Source organism: Salmo salar, chromosome 11, assembly GCF_965601325.2.
Source record: "Salmo salar chromosome 11, fSalSal1, whole genome shotgun sequence".
Classification (NCBI taxonomy): Eukaryota; Metazoa; Chordata; class Actinopteri; order Salmoniformes; family Salmonidae; genus Salmo; species Salmo salar.
Window position 1 is genome coordinate 85346122 of NC_138301.1, and position 14055 is coordinate 85360176.

General features: G+C 46.4%; 1 long non-coding RNA gene across 1 annotated transcript; it reads left to right on the plus strand.

Annotated features, from left to right (window-relative positions):
* The first annotated feature begins 6491 nt into the window (after positions 1-6491).
* Positions 6492-7352, plus strand: LOC106563015 (uncharacterized). Its single transcript, XR_001319163.3, has 2 exons — positions 6492-6998; positions 7113-7352. It is a non-coding gene; the product is annotated as an uncharacterized LOC106563015 (long non-coding RNA).
* The last annotated feature ends 6703 nt before the right edge of the window (positions 7353-14055 follow it).

Here is a 14055-nt window from a genome sequence, read left to right on the forward strand (position 1 = left end):
TTAGTTTGTCCATTTTCATCTCACACAATTTTACATGAATTTTGTAAACATTCTAATTTCAATAGCTCTTTGGTCACTCACACACCTATTCACTTGAGGCTTTTCCCCATTGACCTGGTGACCTCTGACTCCTGGCCTCTAGGCCTACACTCCCTGCCCTCTCCCTGGGCCTGAGAGTGTATAGCTTACCTGGAATTACTAAGACGTCTATAGTCCCGCTGTCAGGAACCACATGCACAGAGCCTGTTACGGGTTACCAGGTGCACGTGGTTCCTGACAGCAGGAATTTGAAACAGGCTCTGTGAATCTGGTGACCTGCCTGTTTTTTTCTGCTCACAGTCTAAGCTTTCTCACAGCTGCTCTTGGGTTGAGGAGTCATTCTCTTCAAACCTAATCGCAAACAAATAAAAAGAGGGGGGGGGGGGGGGAGAGACTTCGTGTCAGGTAAGCAGCCTCAAAGTCTACCCTCACCAACTTACCAGACTGACTGAGTTCTAAACAACCCTTGCTGTTCTCTGATCCTGCGTCCAAGTCTTATTGGGGCTCTTACTGGTGGCTCTGTCTTGACTCTTTAGTGTGTTTTTTTGTTCTTTCTCTGGCTTGCCTGAAAAACACAAAAAGATGGCACATACATAAGGATAACAACAAATCCACATATTAGCAAGTAACGACATTACAGCGTTCCCCTTGCTTTACGAAAGCAGCCAATCTACCGTCACCAACTTACCGGACTGAGTGAGTTCTGAAGAACCCTCGCTGATCCTGCTTCCAAGTCTTCTTGAGTCTTCATCTGTATCCAAGTCGATCTGATCCAAAGACTTGCCTTAGTATGCATGTGGTCCCTTTTCTATTGCTTGCTATCAGCAATTTGCTAACTTTGGCAAGCTGCATGGTATTCTCATGACCCATAAACTTAGCGACTTGGTCCATTTTGTGATCTTGTAAATTCATCATCTGTTTTCTACGTTTAGTTGACCTGAGGCGCTCAGGATATTCCGCTCCGCAGACAGAGGTAAAGTGCCGTAGGCAGTCAGATCCCCTGATGGGTGTGTTGGACGACAGTCTGGCAAAGAGGGTTTTCTTTGGGAACTCCCACCTGGCTCCTATGTATTATGAGGATGTCAATAGATGATGCTGTACGGTCTGTGAGAAGAACAGGAACTTTTTTGATGTTGATAGTTGTTGTATTGCATCATCTTCCACACCCCTGAGATGAGTATGAAGTTTATTTTCATCTTCTGTAAGGGGAATGAAGTCATCTTTGTTCCACTTAGCTCGTTTAAGAGTGTTACGTACACCTCTTGATACAGACGTGTTTCAGCTTGTCTCCAGTAACTCAATGAATTTGAAAAAATATTATAGTGTATACTATGGTAGGAATACTATAGTATTCGCTGTATTGTTTTGGCTGACTTTACTGTAATATTCGCTGTAGTATACTGTAGTATTTACAGTTTACTATAGTATACAGTAAATGCTGCAGCAAAAAAAGATGAGTATATACTATAGTATATACTCATCGTGTTTTTGGTGGACTGTAGTGTTTTTATTTTATTATCTTTGACATAGAAGTGGGGGAGGGAGGGGTGGGTTTCTCCTTGAGGAAAACTACTGGAGAAATACTCAAAGAGCACATTTTAAATAACTTCCATAACTGTAGAAAACACTAAGTATTTAATTTGCATATACCCTGCCCATTCCCCTCCCCCGAAGCTCTAAATTCACCTTCAGAACACAGTCCTATACTTGCAATTCGAAGAGCTGTCATACGCATCCAATAAATTGTTCTGCACTGCACCACTCTATAGCCATCCAGCTAATTAGAAGCAACTTGCTAAATTAAAAGACAAGACCTTACCTTACCTTATATCTCTTCTGAGATGTTGGAGTCTGTTTCCCGGTGCATGACATAGTAGCTCAGCCAAGATAATAGCATGAAGTAAACACTGCACCGTTTCCCTACCTGCATCTCCATCCCGAATCACCGAGGTAAAGACAGATTCAGGTTGGATATTCCACCAACAGCAGTTAGGGCAGTTAGGGACCGTCAACATAGTGACAAAACTAAGTTTTCAAATTTCAATATCTCTTTAACCATTACTCCTACAACTTTCAAAACTGGTTCTAGCTGACCCGAAGGCATAGACACACATTGCACACACTTTTTTTTTTGTCGATTTACATCTCGCACTTTTTAAAATTATTTATTTACATTTTCAATAGCTCTTTGGTCATGTGACCTACTGACTTCAAACAAGGTTCAGAATGTACACTCAGTGGGCCTACACATTGCACACCATTTAGTTTGTCCATTGTCAACTCACACGATTTTACATTAATTTTGTAAACATTATAATTTCAATAGCTCTTTGGTCATTTGACCTACTGGACACAAAGAAGATTCTGAATGTCCACTGACTACCCATCTATATTTCACACCCTTTAGTTTATCCATTTTCATCTCACATGATTTGACATGAATTTTTCAAGCTTTCAAATTTCAATAGCTCCTTGGTCATGTGACCTACTGACTTCAAACAAGGTTCAGAATGTACACGGACTGGCGGAGACGGGCGCTGCGAGGCATCCAGTGCAGTAACGCGACCGATCCCAGAGAAGTTGGCGGGAGCCCCGGGGAGAGTTCTCTTTTCTTTGTGAAGGGCAGGGCGCCCTGGAATGGGTTCGCCCCAAGAGAGGGGCCCAAGCCCTTGAAAGCATAGCGGTTTTGGCGTTGTCCGGTGAGCTCTCCCTGGCCCTTGAAAATCTGGGGGAGAGGGTGTAAATCTTACGCCGGCCCATACCGATATCCGCAGCAGGTCTCCAAGGTGAACAGCCTCTGGCATGTTTTAACAATGTAGGTAAGGGAAGTTGGCAAAAAAGATCCCTAACTTTGGGATAAGGATTGGATCTAAGGGCTGGGTCGGTCGGGCTGGGGTGCGAAGCGGGGCTGGGCTCGAGCTGCGTCTGGGGGAGCAGTCGCCACCATTGGAAGTTTGTTGTGCAGCCCATCTCGTTGCGTCTCATTCGTGGTCTCGCAAGGGGCTGCATGCGGGGGTTCATGGGGTGGTGTCCGTCAGCGGGCCGAAGGCGGACCGGTGGGAGGTTGGGTCCTGCGGTTGGCGGCGGCAACTCTGGACATGCGCCGGGCCCTTCTCGCAGATGTCCCCAGCTACGGCGCTCGCCGGCCCCACACATTGTAGGGGGGAGGTCTCCTCTACGCTCACTAGACTTGAGGCGGAGACTAAACCCATTGGCCCCTCAGTGATAGGGCATTGCATGGATCTGGTTCATGCTCTACGAAGTGGGTAGAGGTATCTCCAGCTTGTCTGGGGAGGGAGGCCTACATCTGATGTGGGTAGTACCATCCACTCCAATGGATTTGCTGCGGAACCATAAAACGGACAGAAGAAGCCTAGGTTCCCACTGGGCACTGATCACTGAATGTCAACTTGATGAAATTCAAAGGAGTGTACCCACCTGTCAATTGGTATTTGCGCTGGAAATTGATGTCAATTGGGTGTAAAAACCCAGTTAAAGTCTGCTGAAGGTTAGTAGCGGCAACTGATGTCCAGTTTGTAAGACAGAAATGCCTCTGATGATACCACTGGCGTGACTCAAATGGATGTCAATTTGATGATATCTGATTGTAGCATGCTACCCTTCACGGTCGCACTCAAACCACCTTCGGGGTAGCTGTGACCCCCTCATGTCAACGTGAGGAAATTCAATGAAGCGGGGGTAAACGGCAGGACATAATTAAGAGTCTCTTGAGGTAGCCAAATGCCTCGTCATCTAATTAGTGACGCGCATGAATGGATGAACGAGATTCCCACTGTCCCTACCTACTATCTAGCGAAACCACAGCCAAGGGAACGGGCTTGACGGAATCAGCGGGGAAAGAAGACCCTGTTGAGCTTGGCTCTTGGCACTGTGAAGAGACATGAGAGGTGTAGAATAAGTGGGAGGCTTCGGCCGCCGGGATAGCCTCTTTTGGCAGGTGAGTAGAGTCGTTCGTGACAGGGTTGGGGTGCAGCCGGATGAGTTGCTGCCCCTCTCATGATGCGCACCGCATGTTTGTGGGGAACCTGGTGCTAAATCATTCGTAGATGAACTGATTCTGGGTCAGGGTTTCGTACGTAGCAGAGCAGCTCACTCGCTGCGATCTATTGAAAGTCAGCCCTCGATCCAAGCTTTTGTCGGGGACGGAAGCGTCTTCCTCCTCCATCCTCCTTTTTTACGTACGGGTTACCAGGTACACTGAGAAGGACCAGCGGCCAGAGGCTAGACACAGTGTGAGAGAGCACAGGCAGGTGGGTAGAAGGCACAAGACATTGACATTGGGCTCTGGATAGGTAGGGGACTAGGTGGTGGTCGCCCATCCACTCGGGCCCGTCCTCTGGTGGGACTGGGAGTCAGGTTGAGACTCGCTGTGGAAGTCAAAAGGTCACCAGGTGCACTCAGAGTCCGAGCAGGGGCGGCCGGACTCAGAGGCTGGGGGCAGCACTCGGGCTGTGGAGGTTGGGTTGGGGACTTAGTCTCTGAGCGGATAAAAGCGGGCGGATCACCAGGTTCACAGAGCTTGTTTCAGGTTAACAGGTGAACACGGAGGCCTCAATAAAGGCGGAAGGGGAACTCCGAGTCCAAGCAGGGGCAGCCGGACTCGGGGGCTGGGGACAGCACTCAGGCCATGGCTCTCCGCGGCCAGTAAAAGGCTAGCATGCGATGAAGTTCACACAAGTGAATGGGAGAGTTGTAAAAGATGAAAAGCTTTTTAGACATATCTCCAAAATGCAGGTCATTGTTGAGCTCTTGATTTGGTTCTGCTCTTTTTTTATTTGTATTATTTTTGTGGTGGAAAACAGTGTGTCGAGCATAACACGTCAACCCGGTTACCCATAGATAATTGCAATTTCATTTTTTGGGTGAAGCTTGCATTCAATTGCCACTTCCTGTGGTACACAACACGCTTCCATTCCCCCTGTCACAAGGAATGTATGCATGATTTAATATGAAATCCTGTTATGGGCAACCGTTAGTTTATTTGGCACTTACTATAGTCATTTTTTCATTGAACCTCTTGAGATGGGGAAAAAAACGTTTTATTTTAGTTTTTATTCATTTGAATGTGTTAGGTGAAGTTTAAGTTATGAATATAAACTGGCAATAATCTACAAGCATACCCCGTTCAAAGGAACTTAAATATTTTGTCTTGCCCATTCACCCTCTGAGTTGCACACACAGACAATTCACGTCTCAATTGTCTCCAGGCTTACAAATCCATCTTTAACCTGTCCTGTTCCCTTGATCTACAAGTGACATCAATAAGGGATCATAGCTTTCACCTGGATTAACCTGGTCAGTCTGTCATGGAAAGAGCAGGTGTCCTAAATGTTTTGTACACAGTGTATTGTTTTCTCTTTATTCAACCTGCATGCCACCCACCCGCCTGGGGACTGTGGGTTATGAGACAACCCCAGCATCACTAGCTTGCATGTTCTGCAGCCTTGTAAAGATAGGGAGAGGATGACTGGGAGGCAGGTTGGCATTTATTGTCATGAATCTTGCCCTGGAGGCAGTTCTGCAAAGTGGTCACTAGCTGGCACAGGCATAAAATAATAAAATCTGATTTTAAACCTAACCTTTACAACACTGCTAATCCTTAACTTAAATTAAGACCATAAAACAAAATGATTTTCCATAAATGTTTACGATATAACCAATGTTGACTTTGCAGCTGGTATATCTAGAGGTAATCGCGCAGTTCTGCCTCCAGGGCAAGATTCATGACAAATATCAACCTGCGACTGGGAGAGGCAATGTAAAATCGATAACAAAATTGTTTTGACAATTAACATGCTTTTTCTTGCTTCAAGTATGTTTTATTATGAAAACTACAATATATTCATGTACAATTCGTTTTTCAACCTAAAAGACATCAAAAAAAAATTGTACATTGGTATTTCAACAGTGTTATTGTAAGAATTGAAATGTTTAAACAGAGGATACATCAAAAACAGTACAAACAAGTGCAGTATGTTCTGAGTATGTTACTTTAACGTCACACTATAACTACATGGGATTCTTGTGGAAAGACTGCATGTTGTTTTGGGTGTATTGAGTTACGTCTTCATCAACATTTGCAGAATATTCCTGTAATGTTTTCACCTCTTGTCAGATGGCAGCAGCCTAGTCGGCTGCAGACACTCATAAGGAGTTCAAGTAGTTTATTTTCCATTTGCAGGTATTAAAAGTAATACATACATTGGAATTCCTTGTAGGAGCTCTCTCAAATATAGGAAAGTGCATACCAGTGGTGGCAGCTGAGGGGAGGATGGCTCATAATAACGGAGAGAATGAAATGGCATCAAACACATGGAAACTATGTGTTTGACGTATTTGATACCATTCCATTCATTGCGCTCCAGCCATTACAACGAGCCTGTCCTCCCCAATTAAGCTCCCACCAACCTCCTGTGGTACATACACATAAGCAGTAACAAAAACTTCAATAAAAATGCAGTGGAAAGATCATAAAATAAAAAAAGGTTCAGTTATGTTCTAAAAGAATGATTAAAAGCAGTTTAGGTCCCAGATAGAACTGGGATAGAAGCTGTTCTTTAACCTGTGATCACTGGTCCTCACTAGACTGGTGCCCTGCATGTCTATTTTTTTATTGGAGTTTTTCAGGTTTTGAATTGATATCTGTGTTTGTGGAACCACTTAGGGCTGGAATGAGGTGTCTGTTTGTTCCCAATTCTATCAGAAATTAGGGTCCTCAAGGTCCTGTGTCAGGAAGGTGCGTGTGTGTGTGCGTGTGTGTGTGTGTGTGTGTGTGTGTGTGTGTGTGTGTTGACAAAGCATACAAGACAGGTAGCTTGTTAATGCCAACTAATATATTTGGGTTCAGTTGTCTTAACAAAACGTTTGTTTGTTTTCAGGATGACATCTTCATCCCTGAAAATGTTTTCATCCTGGAGGAGACTGTGCAGGAGGCAGAGGTGGTACATGCAAATCCATGTTATTTCTAAGGCTATTGTTTATTTCAAGTATATGCAGTGATTCTTGAATATAACTATAGCCTAATAGATGTCTTAATTGTTTTCTACCAACAGGAAAGAACGGTTAGTACAGCATGCCAAACTGACCCCTGGGTGCCTGAGTGTTCCTCTGCTGCGGCGGAGAAGAGGTCCACCAGGACCACCACTAAAGAGCTCGAGGCCCAGCTAGATTGCACTGACGACCATCAGTATACAACCGAGGCCTGCCCCTATACGCCACAGATGGAGCTGACGGAGAGTGAGATGAGTGAAGACCAGGACTCGCTGTATGAACCTGAGTGCACAGAATCACAATCATCACAGTGCGAGCCAAGAGATACTATCGATCACTTTGGGGTAGCGGGATGGCATTCCGAAAAATGGGAAAGGAGCATGCCATTCAACAGCGAATTCAAAGATACACCCATCCATAAAGGGAATCGGAGTGGAATAGTTTTTCCGCAGATAATTTTTTTTTTTTTTACAAATATTACGTTTCAATGGATGTGCAACCTTGTCCTAGTCCTGCTGTTTCAACTCTCTCTTTCAACCTATCAATTCTCAGTTATGAAAAGCCAACTGACATTTGCTCCTGAGGCGTTGAACTGTTGCACCCTCTATAACCACTGTGGTTATTATTTTGATGTAAAATGGGCTTTTGTAAAAAAAAAACAAAAAAAAAAAAACAAAAAAAAAAAAACATTTGATTGATTGTCTGACTGATGGGACATTTTAATAGTATCTGTAACATATTTTGGTGCGTATTTAATCTGCATTTCAACTTCATAAAGTGGCAATCCGCAGTAGAAACAATAACAAAGTGTCTCCCTGCTCCTCTTTCTGTAAAAAGCTGAGGGATGGGGCTGGAGAAATGTAAGCACTCTCAAATGCATAGACAGAGCTATAGATGCAAGGACTGACCATCCATCCATGATATCAAAATTATAAACCTGTTTCTATGATCTGTTTCCACTACCATGTACCCAGTTCGCTTCCTTTCCAATAGATGGCAGCCAAAGCTAGTTTAAGTCGCTACTCTAGCGACAGGGACACGGGATTAGTGCGCACTGAAAGTTGTTTATTCTTCAAAGCAAGTTTATCTGGTTACGCTTGAACCTGTTATAGTGGACAAGCTAACAAATAGTATTTTTACATAAGGTGCAGGCATTAGGTCTATGTCTTTAGGCTAGGCTAGATTTACTAAATGAACTGGGTTTATTCAATGCTATGCGCGCTTCATGGAAGAAACGACAAACGCAGGGATGAGATACCGTACACCTCGTCCAATTCTCACTCCCCATTATTGGTTAGAATGAGATTAAATGAATCATGACGCTGTCTGCGATTCGGACTCCGGTCGTTTAATCAAACGTTAAATGTGTTACCAACGCGCCAAACAGCGCTGATGATGAACATCGTTATAGGATACTGATTATATATATTGAGCACCTACCCACGACTGATATAAACCTTAAACAATTTATAATCAAGCAACATTTCGCCAATTATTTAACTGGCATATCGGCCGCTGACTGGCCGAGTAACCTATTATTTTGTATTTGTTGTTTTCACAATACAAATAAAATAATAAAAACATGTACTTTTTTGTGCACTCACAATTATTTTATTTTTTTATATAAAAAAATAAATATTCTGCAAGGAAGTCCTTCATAAGAATTAGTGGCACGTCCAATAAATACATTGCCATCCAGACACTGACAGGAACCTATCCCACCTGGACAAGAGGAATACCTATGTAAGAATTCTGTTCATTGACTAGAGCTCAGTATTTAACACCATAGTACCCTCGAGACCCTGGGTCTCGATCCCGCCCTGTGCAACTGGGTCCTGGACTTTCTGAAGGGCCGCCCACAGGTGGTGAGGGTAGGAAACATCTCCACCCCGCTGATCCTCAATACTGGGGCCCCACAAGGGTGCGTTCTCAGCCCTCTCCTGTACTCCCTGTTCACCCATGACTGCGTGGTCATGCACGCCTCCAACTCAATCATCAAGTTTGCAGACGACACTACAGTGGTAGGCTTGATTACCCACAACGACTAGAAGGCCTACAGGGAGGAGGTGAGGGCCCTCCGAGTGTGGTGTCAGGAAAATAACCTCTCACTCAACATAAAAAAACAAAGGAGATGATCGTGGACTTCAGGAAACAGCAGAGGGAGCAGCCCCCTATCTACATTGACGGGACAGTAGTGGAGAGGGTGGAGAGTTTTAAGTTCCTCGGCGTACACATCACGCACCAACTGAAATGCTCCACCCACACAGACAGCGTGGTGAAGAAGGCACAACAGGTGCCTCTCCAACCTCAGGAGTCTGAAGAAATTCAGCTTGTCACCTAAAACACTCACAAACTTTTACAGATGCACAATCGAGAGCATCCTGTCGGGCTGTATCACCGCCTGGTACGGCAACTGCTCTGCCCACAACTGCAAGGCTCTCCAGAGGGTAGTGCGGTCTGCACAACGCATCACCGGGGGCAAACTACCTGCCCTGCAGGACACCTACACCACCCGATGTCACAGGAAGGCCAAAAAGATCAACAAGGACAACAACCACCCGAGCCACTGCCTGTTCACCCCGCTATCATCCAGAAGGCGAGGTCAGTACAGGTGCATTAAAGCTGGGACCGAGAGAGTGAAAAACAGCTTCTATCTCAAGGCCATCAGACTGTTAAACAGCAATCACTAACATAGAGTGGCCGCTGTCAACATACAGACTCAAATCTCTTGCCACTATAATACATTTAATAATGGATTTAATAAAGGTATCACTAGGCACTTTAAATAACACCACTTTAATAATGTCTACATATCCTACATTACTCATCTCATATGTATATATTGTATTCTATACCATCTACCGCATCTTGCCTATGCGCATGGCCATCGCTCATCCATATATTTATATGTACACATTCTTATTCATCCCTTTACATTTGTGTGTATTAGGTAGTCGTGAATTTGTTAGATTAATTGTTAGATATTACTGCACTGTTGGAACTAGATGTCACGCCCTGGCCATGTAGAGGTTTTTATTCTCTATTTTGGTTAGGCCAGCGTGTGACTAGGGTGGGCATTCTATGTCCTTTTTTCTATGTTTTGTATTTCTTTGTTTTGGCCTGGTATGGCTCTCAATCAGGGACATCGTTGTCGCTGATTGGGAGCCATACTTAGGTAGCCTGTTTTCCTTTGGGTTTTGTGGGTGGTTTATTTCTGTTTTGTATTACGTACCTGACAGAGCTGTTTGGCTGTCGTTTTGTTTATTTGTAAAGTGTTCATTTTTTCCCATTAAATTACAAAGATGAACAAATTCCATGCTGCACCTTGGTCTCTTCACAATGACAGCCGTTACAGAACCACCCACCACCAACGGACCAAGCAGCGTGGGAAAAAGGAGTCATGGACCTGGGAGGAAATCCTGGATGGGGCAGAACCGTTGACAAGGCCGGGAGAATACCGCCGCCCGCCGGAGGAGATAGAGGCAGCGAAGGCAGAACGGCATTTCTGGGAGGATCGGCTGGCACGGCAAGAGGAGGCTGAGAGGCAGCACCCAAAACATTTTTTGGGGGGGGCACACGGGGAGATTGGCGGAGACAGGCGATAGACCTGAGCCAACTCCCCGTGCTTACCGGAAGCAGCGTGGTACTGGTCAGGCACCGTGTTATGCGGTGAAGCGCACGGTGTCTCCAGTGCACGCTCATAGCCCGGTGCGCTATAGGCCAGCCCCCCGTAAGTGCCATGCTAGAGTGGGCATCGAGCCAGGGCGGATTGTGACAGCTCAGCGCGTCTGGTCTCCAGTGCCCCGTCTCGGCCCAGGGTATGCTGTGCCGGCTCTGCGTACTGTGTCTCCGGGGTGCTGGGAGGGCTCAGTTCGTCCTGTGCCTGTGCTCCGCCCATGCCGGGCGAAAGTGGGCATTCAGCCTGGAAGAGTGGTGGCAAGCCTACTCACCAGATCTCCAGTGCTCCCCCACAGCCCGGTCGATCCTGTGCCTGCTCCCAGAGTCAGGCCTCCTGCATGTCTCCACAGTCTGGTGAATCCTGTGCCTGCGCCCAGAGCCAGGCCTCCTGCATGTCTCCCCAGCCTGGTGAATCCTGTGCCTGCACACAGAGCCAGGCCTCCTGCAAGTCTCCCAAGCCTGGTGAGTCCTGTGCCTGCTCCCAAAGCCAGGCCTCCTGCAAGTCTCCCCAGCCTGGTGAGTCCTGTGCCTGCTCCCAGAGCCAGGCCTCCTGCATGTCTCCCCAGCCTGGTGAATCCTGTGCCTGCGCCCAGAGCCAGGCCTACTGCAAGTCTCGCCAGTCCTGAGCCGCCAGAGCCGCCCGCCTGTCCGGCGCAGCCAGAGCCGCCCACCTGTCCGGCGCAGCCAGAGTCACCCGCGGCGAGGGTCCCCAGTCCGGGGTCGGCGGCGAGGGACCCCGCTCTAGAGGTGCCACCAAAGTGGGGTGAGCCAGTGGTGGAGCGGGGTCTGCGTCCCGCCCCTGAGCCGCCACCGCGGATAAATGCCCACCCGGACCCTTCCCTAGAGGTTTAGGTTTTGCGGCCAGAGTCCGCACCTTTCGGGTGGGGTACTGTCACGCCCTGGCCATAGAGAGGTTTTTATTCTCTTTTTTGGTTAGGCGAGGGTGTGACTAGGGTGGGCATTCTATGTCCTTTTTTCTATGTTTTGTATTTCTTTGTTTTGGCCTGGTATGGCTCTCAATCAGGGACAGCTGTACATCGTTGTCGCTGATTGGGAGCCATACTTAGGTAGCCTGTTTTGCTTTGGGTTTTGTGGGTGGTTTATTTCTGTTTTGTATTACGTACCTGACAGAGCTGTTTGGCTGTCGTTTTGTTTATTTGTAAAGTGTTCATTTTTTCCCATTAAATTACAAAGATGAACAAATTCCATGCTGCACCTTGGTCTCTTCACAACGACGGCCGTTACACTAGAAGCACAAGCATGTCGCTACACTCGCATTAACATCTGCTAACCATGTGTATGTGACCAATAAAATTTGATTTGATTTGAACCTCTGACTGGATGTAATACAGCCACCATCCACTGGGATTTTCTGCCGTATCGCTACCATCTCTCTATCACAGTGCCATCCATTTTGTCACCAAAGCCCCATATACTACCCACCACTGCGACCTGTTTGCTCTCGTTGGCTGGCCCTCGCTACATATTCGTCGCCAAACCCACTGGATCCAGGTCATATATAAATCTTTGTTCGGTAATCTCAGCTTACTGGTCAACATAGCAACACCTACCCGTAGCATGCGCTCCAGCAGGTATATTTCACTGGTCATCCCCTAAGCCAACACCTTGTTTGGCCACCTTTCCTTCCAGTTCTCTGCTGCCAATGACTGGAACGAACTGCAAAAACCACTGAAGCTGAAGATTTATCTCCCTCTAACTTTAAGCATCAGCTGTCAGAGCAGTTTACCGATCACTGTACCATTACACAGCCAATCTGTAAATAGCACACCCAACTACCTCATCCCCATATTGTTATTTATCTTTTTGCTCTTTTGCACCCCAGTATCTCTACTTGCACATCATATGCACATCTATCACTCCAGTGTTAATGCTAAATTGTAATTATTTCGCCACTATGGCCTATTTATTGCCTTACCTCCCTAATCTTTTACATTTGCACACACTGTACATAGATTTTTCTATTGTGTTATTGACTGTACGTTTGTTTATGTGTAACTCTGTGTTGTTTTTGTCGCACTGCTTTGCTTTATCTTGGCCAGGTCGCAGTTGTAAATGAGAACTTGTTCTCGACTGGCCTACCTGGTTAAATAAAGCTGAGAAAAAGAAGAAGAAAAAACACACTCATACCCTAGCCATTACCTGGCAGCATCCCCCACTCACACCAGTTTGTTTGCCTACGCCGACCTTCTAGCTGAGGTGTTTCAAGCGGCATATCTGTGTTACTGCTACGAGAACAAACTCTTTGATCTGGGGCAACGATCGGCTCAAACATGAACGGCTTCAGTAGTTTTATTGGCTCCCTAACATTATTTCATTCTCTGTAATAAACTCATTCTCAGACTTGGAGCTACTCGGGAAATTCAACCATTTGTGGGAGTTCCAAAATGTTCTCCCCTGCCAGTGATGCAACAATGCCAATATGGCGATTCACAGTTAGCTGATGTTCTAAATCATAGTGTTTCCATTCCCATTTAAATTATGCCAATTTACATTTACATTTACATTTAAGTCATTTAGCAGACGCTCTTATCCAGAGCGACTTACAAAATGGTGCATTCACCTTATGATATCCAGTGGAACAACCACTTTACAATAGTGCATCTAAATCTTTTAAGGGGGGGGGGGGGGGGGGGGGTTAGAAGGATTACTTTATCCTATCCTAGGTATTCCTTAAAGAGGTGGGGTTTCAGGTGTCTCCGGAAGGTGGTGATTGACTCCGCTGTCCTGGCGTCGTGAGGGAGCTTGTTCCACCATTGGGGTGCCAGAGCAGCGAACAGTTTTGACTGGGCTGAGCGGGAACTGTGCTTCCTCAGAGGTAGGGGGGCCAGCAGGCCAGTGGTGGATGAACGCAGTGCCCTTGTTTGAGTGTAGGGCCTGATCAGAGCCTGAAGGTATGGAGGTGCCGTTCCCTTCACAGCTCCGTAGGCAATCACCATGGTCTTGTAGCGGATGCGAGCTTCAACTGGAAGCCAGTGGAGAGAGCGGAGGAGCGGGGTGACGTGAGAGAACTTGGGAAGGTTGAACACCAGACGGGCTGCGGCGTTCTGGATGAGTTGTAGGGGTTTAATGGCACAGGCAGGGAGTGCCTGGATTAGGACCTGCGCCGCTTCCTGTGTGAGGCAGGGTCGTACTCTGCGAATGTTGTAGAGCATGAACCTACAGGATCGGGTCACCGCCTTGATGTTAGTGGAGAACGACAGGGTGTTGTCCAGGATCACGCCAAGGTTCTTAGCACTCTGGGAGGACACAAGGGAGTTGTCAACCGTGATGGCGAGATCTAATTTATGTGGCTCGTGCAATGGAATG